Consider the following 7,056-nt stretch of genomic DNA (forward strand, 5'->3'; position numbering starts at 1 on the left):
GGCCGGATCTGGGCCTGGTTGGCCCGCGGTGGAGGGAGGCGGCGGCGACAGGTGGCGAGCGGCGATTGGATGGGGAGTCGGCGGCGGACGTGTCCGGCGCGGCGCGGACGCGTCCGGTGGCGGCGGGGAGGATTTGCTAGGGTTTGGACAGGGATTGATCCGCGAATTTCGGGGGAGGGGTGTTTATAAAGGTAGGGGGAGCTAGGAGAGTCCAAATGAGGAGCGGTTTTCGGCCACGCGATCGTGATCGAACGACCGAGAGCATGGAGTGGGTTTGGATGGGTTTTGGGCCACTTTGAAGAGGTGTTGGGCTGCAAGACGAAAGGGGCTTTACGGTTACCCGGTTAACCGTTGGAGCATCAAACGACCTCCAAATGGCACGAAACTTGACAGGCGGTCTACCGGTGCTATACAAAGGCCGCTTGGCAAACCTCGGGCCATTCCGAGAAAGTTTGACACCCGCACACGAAAAGAGGCAGAAGGGGGCGCCGAGGAACATAGGAGCGCTGGATTGCAAAATGGACAACGGGGAAAATGCTCGGATGCATGAGACGAACACGTATGCAAAATTAAATGGACATGATGACATGATAAAATGCAACAGCAAGCAAATGACATGGCAACAACGATGAATAACTGGCAGACACCTAGCGCATCGAATCCGGTGCATTACAACACTCCTCCACTAACAAGAGATCTCGTCCCGAGATCTTAGGACCGAGATGGGAGAGAAAAAGGGACGAGGTGAAACAAGAACGCAAGAGAAGAAGCAAAGAATCGAGAGCACTCGAGAAGAAGAGAGGAACGGCAAGAATGACGAGAATCGAAAGCTCACTGAATCAGATAGACTATGGAACAACTCCGGATAGAGCGAGATAAGAAACAAATAAGACTGAAAGGATTTAGGCAGCACTCCGGCTGAACATGGAAAGAATAGAACATGAACTTGAGAGGATGGAATGATACTTGATAAAGACATGACACAAAATCTCTGGAAAGAATTGAAAGAGTTGAATGAAAAGAACGAAGAAGAAAATGACAACTTGTGCCACGAATGAAATAGAAAGCAACCTTAGAAGAAAAGATTGAATGGAGTTGTTGACAAAATTCAACAACGAAAAGAATAATCTTGTCATGGACTTATGGATAACATCTCAAGATCATAAGGTGATAACCGGCCACAAACGGAAATGATTGGATAGCTGAGAAGAACGAAGAAATGCAAAACACCATTTTAAAATAATACGAAGAATTAATTGCACCTCGAGAAGCAAGAAGAAGGATACTTAAGTTCCTTCAATTATAATCTTGATGAACTCTTTGGAGAATGAATTAAATCATGAGGAACCACTATGAAGAACTCCGGTGACAAAAGGATGATGAGATAGAATGAAGGATGAAAGAATAAGATGAGCCTTGCGATGATTTAGATGGAGGTTCCGACGAAATGGTCGAGGAAATTTGAACTCCGGAAAAGAAAAATGAATCACATGGAATCAAGAATTTATTTCTCACGAACAAACTCCGAAGGAAGGGATTACTCACTTGGATGAAATAATAATAAGATTTATTGTATGCTTATCCTTCATCAAATTAAATTGATGACAAGCAATGGATTTTGCATACTACTTATTCTTCTTGAAAATGATTTAGAAATGACATATCGCAAACTTGAGAAGGTCTTCATGAATCACCGGTAGGATTGGAAAGAACGAATGAATTAAAATGATAATCAAGGAAAAAGAATCTTGGACGAACCACCGAAAGAATTCGAAAATGACTGATGAAAGATACTGAATCATCGGGAAGAATTAGAAGAACCAATATGTTAGAGGGGATTTAGATGCAAAAGAACAAAGAGACAACGAGCTGATAAAGAATACTTGACAGATACGCCGGGATAAATATAGAACGATAGCTGGAATGTGAGGACAAAGAATTCTTCTGGAATGATGGCCTCCGGATAATCGAAACAGAAAAGCAACTCCTGAAAAAACTCCGGATGGGTAATAAAGAATATCTGACAAATGGAATAATTCGAGACTGATAGCATGAAGCTAGAACCATGAATCTTTGGGAGAACGGGCAAGATTGAGAGGTAAAACTCTTCTTCGGTCTTCAAATGACGAGGAGAAACACCACCAAAATTGCTGAGATATGCTCCGGGAAAATGACAAGCGAAGAGGTTGAGCCAACAATGAAATGATTTGAAATCGATCTTGAAAGGCATGTGACTGATAGAATCCATTCTTACGTCACACTTGAAAAGAGTTTAAGAATAACTCCGGGAAATTAGAAGAGTCAGGTAAGATCCTGGGAAAAGACCTGTGGGTTAGGGCCCACTGAAGAGAAAAAACACCATTGGAAAGGGATGTTGAACATATAGATGATGCACCGGAACGATTGAAATATTTGAATGAGGTGACAACCTCGAATTAATTCGAACACAGACGAATCTCCTGAGATGTCTTGAACACTCCGGAAGGATAAACTGGCGAGAGGCGAACGAGTAGGGAAAACACTTGAGCCGAGGAAAAGAATATGATCAATCCGGAAAAAAAAACTTGAATTGAGTCCACCGGAGAAGAGATGAAGAATGTCAAGCAAGACGAGAATTCACCGGTTGAAATAATTGAGGGAAGACTGAAGAATGCTCCGCACGAATGAAATTGATGGTCGAGAGAGAGAGTCAGACTCCGGGAAGGAAAAAGGGTGGGAGGGCAGGAAAACAAAGGCAACTTTGAAGGGGAAATCGACGAACAACTTGAAGAGAAAACACCGGTTGGAATCATTGAGGGGAGAGAGCAAAAACTTCGCACAAGTAGGATGGATACTCGATTACGGACTCCAATTTCGAGAAGAAGAAGGGTGGGCGGGTGGGAAAGAAAACAACTGAGGATTAAACTTGGCAAAGAAGAAGAGGCTCGAGTTGACTTGACGAGAAATGCACCGGATGAAAAGAGATGAGAACCAACGATCGAAAAACCAACTGCGTGATCCTAAAGAAAAATTTGAAGGGGAAGAGAAGTAATTCAAAACACCTACGTCAAGATTCCTCACCAGAGCGACGAAGGGGCTGAGGAGTAAAAAGAATTCCTACTCTCTGATATAACTAGATTCCGAAAAATAGTTTTCTTCTAGACTCGACAACGGCCAAACTACACGATCAATCAAGGGGGCTCCTAGGGTCGGTCGAGGCTCTGATACCAACTTCTCACGCCCAATATGCGATCCTATCCAAAAGGAACTCGAAGGTCCCACCAAGGATAGACCCGCATATTGAAACGCTTTTGCAAGGTGGATATCATTACATCAACATTACATAATAGATGGGGATACATACATAAGGCATACAATGCCACACGAATACAACATCACAATACATAAGAGCATCATCCGACTACGGATGAAACACAAACATAAACTCAAACGACATCCACCCTGCTAGCCCAGGCTGCCGACCTGGAACCTATCCCCAGATCAAAGAAGAAGCAGAAGAAGAACTCCAAACAAGCAAACATCGCTCTCGCGTCAAGATCATCGCATAAACCTGTACCTGCAACTATTGTTGTAGTAATCTGTGAGCCACGAGGACTCAGCAATCCCATTACCATGGGTATCAAGACTAGCAAAGCTTAAAGGGAAAGGAAAGGGTAAAGTGGTGAGGTTGCAGCAGCGACTAAGCATATATGGTGGCTAACATACGTAAATAAGAGCGAGAAGAGAGCAAGCGGAATGGTCGTGAAGCTAGCAATGATCAAGAAGTGATCCTGAACTCCTACTTACGTCAAACATAACCCAAAAACCGTGTTCACTTCCCAGACTCCGCCGAAAAGAGACCATCATGGCTACACACGCGGTTGATGTGTTTTAGTTCAGATCTGGTGTCAAGTTATCTACACCCGGACATTAACAAATTCCCATCTGCCCATAACCGCGGGCACGGCTTTCGAAAGTTTAAACCCTGCAGGGGTGTCCCAACTTAGCCCATGATAAGCTCTCGCGATCAACGAAGGATATACCTTCTCCCAGGAAGACCGGATCAGACTCGGAATCCCGGTTTACAAGACATTTCGACAATGGTAAATCAAGACCAGCAAAGCCGCCCGATGCGCCGACAATCCCGATAGGAGCTGCACATATCTCGTTCTCAGGGCAACACCGGATGAGCAATCCGTACAACTAAAACCAGACCTCAAGTTTCCCTGAGGGGGCGCTGCAAAGGGCTCTAGTTCGGACCAACACTTAGACAAGCACTAGCCCGGGAGGGTCTATAATAAAGATGACCCTTGGGTTAATTACTCCCAAGGGAAATGTAGGTGGTGGTGAGGCAAATGGTAAAACCAATGTTGGGCCTTGCTGGAGGAGTTTTATTCAAAGCGAACTGTCAAGGGGGTCCCATAAATCACCCAACCGCGTAAGGAACGCAAAATCCGGGAACATAACACCGGTATGACGGAAACTAGGGCGGCAAGAGTGGAACAAAACACCAGGCATAAGGCCGAGCCTTCCACCCTTTACCAAAAATATAGATGCATTACTTAAACAAGAGATATTGTGATATCCCAACATAATCCTGTCCACCATGGGGCAATCTTCAACTTCACCTACAACTAGCAACGCTATAAGAGGGCTGAGCAAAAGCGGTAACATAGCCAAGCAATGGTTTGCTAGGAAGGGTGTCAAAGGTTAGAGGTTCATGGCAATTTGGGAGGCTTGATGAGCAAAAGATAGGTAAAGCAGCATAGCGATAGAACGAAGCAACTAGCATAGCAATGATAGTAGTGAGATCTAGGGTAGTGGTCATCTTGTCTGAAATCCCGCAAGGAATAAGAACGTGGCCATGAAGAAGATGAAGCCACGAAGACGAACCAAGCGTAGACGAACGAATCCTCACGATCGCAACGAAACGGGAACTATCGAGAAGAAGCACACAACATAGTAAACACACCACACATGAACAATACATAATGCACAACCGAGCATGATGCATGACAAAGCTACATGAAGCTACTCATGGCAAGAGATGATGCAAACAAGAGCAACACATCAAGGCAAGTTTAAATGAGGCCAGGAACAACATATAACAATTCCGGTAAGTCCTCGTATGCAAATTTCGAAATTGGACCAGATCTGAACAAACCTTAGGTTCAAGTTGTTAAACAGCAAGTTAAGATGCACCAAGATGATCTACACGAGATTCTAGTCAAGTTACATGTAAGGTTCATTTAGTTCGGAGCTACGGCCTAGAAGATATGAGCAAAACAAGTTAAACATGGCATTGATGCAAAATGCACCCAAACATCAAGCAAACACCTCAAAACAAGGATGCAACATGATAACATGAAACTACATGTGATTCTAAGCAAGTTTCATATATAGCACACTCAAAACGGAGCAACGGTTCAACACACACACACTATACAAGTTATAGCATAGAACAAAAGTCCCTTACTGAACATGAGCCAAAAAGGATCAGAAAATATGATGGCACCATGTAAACATAGCAAGTTATAAGACAGATTCATACATGGCAGGAACAGAATTATGAAGGCATGTTGATGAGCTTGTACCACTCACCATAGAGCATTACATGGCATGACAAGGCAACCAACAGAAAGAAGGCATGTTTATGAAGCTAAGCATGGCAAGAGCAAGTTCATAGGGTGCATGGAACACTAGCAACAATCATGGCAACAACTGAACTTAATGTTAACTGGCTGACAGCAACATTATTTAGCAACTTGGAGCAAGATTACAACAAGCTACAACAGGCTATAATTGCAACCAGGGGCATGGATGGATATGTCATAACATGTAGAACAAAACACCATTAGTGAACATCTCCAGATTATGCATAGAATGACTTATAGCAGCAGGTTTACAAAGCATCACGAAATAACAGATTCAGCCTAGCAAAACAGTAACAGCAAGTACCATACTTAACAAGCTCGATTCACTCACCACAAGTCATTGCATGACAAGATAAGCATAGCATCAGCAATAAGACATGTTTATGAAACAAACGAAGGTAAGAACAAGTTCATAGCATGCAAGGATCAACTACAACAACCTTGGGAAAATTGAATAACAAGTAAACAATCTGCCAGGGAACATTTCGTAGCAAAAGTAGAGCACGAAAATGACATGCTAGACTACTCCATAATTCCAAACAGGGACATGAATGGATAAAGAATAACCACATGTTCAAAACATCCTTACTGAAGTATCTCAAAATAAGCATGGATCTCTCTGTAGCATCATGTTTACATGGCATCAAAATAACAGCAGAACAGGGACTAAATCAGCAACATCACGAAGCCTAGTTTACATGATTGTGCTAGTCACCACATTGATCACAAAAATACATGTCATACACCCCTATAAAGATGGCATGATGTAGCACAAAACACATGTAGACATCAACCTCATAGGATGCACACATCAAACATGGCAAAAATGACAAATGAGCATGTTCTGTTAACAGACAGCAGACAACATCATATAGTACTCTTGCAACGATGATTCAGGCACCAAGATGATCTCAAATGAACATGGTGCAATGGAATGAAATGAAGAGCATCTCACAACGAACATTTTGACATATTACACGCATAAAATGGAGCAGTACACATGAAGTTATGTCATGTCAAAGGTAGCACCAAAATATAGGAAAAACAGGGACTTAGGCGATTTTTTACCTCCGCGAAAGTCAACGCGGGACGGAGGCGCGCGGGACGAAGGGATCCAGGGAGGCTCGGGGTACGTTTGGAAGCCGGGATGGGTGGATCTCATCCCGAAACCGAGATCCGGCGATGTGCGCGGCGGGGCGGCGCCGGAGGATGGCCGGAGGAGGCGAACTTGGGGCGGGGCAGCGAGGAACCCGACGGAGTCCGGCGGCGCATGGCGATGGAGACATCCGGCGAGGCGAGGCAAGAGCGGGCGGCGGCGCTGGGCGAGGTCCGAGGCGAGGCGGGCTGGGAGGCGGCGCCCTCCGGCGACCGTCCGGCGAGGCGGGGCGACGAGGGCTGTCGGCGGCGGCTCGCGGCGAGCGGC

The sequence above is a fragment of the Triticum dicoccoides genome, chromosome 4A, assembly GCF_002162155.2.
Source record: "Triticum dicoccoides isolate Atlit2015 ecotype Zavitan chromosome 4A, WEW_v2.0, whole genome shotgun sequence".
NCBI classification, from domain to species: domain Eukaryota; kingdom Viridiplantae; phylum Streptophyta; class Magnoliopsida; order Poales; family Poaceae; genus Triticum; species Triticum dicoccoides.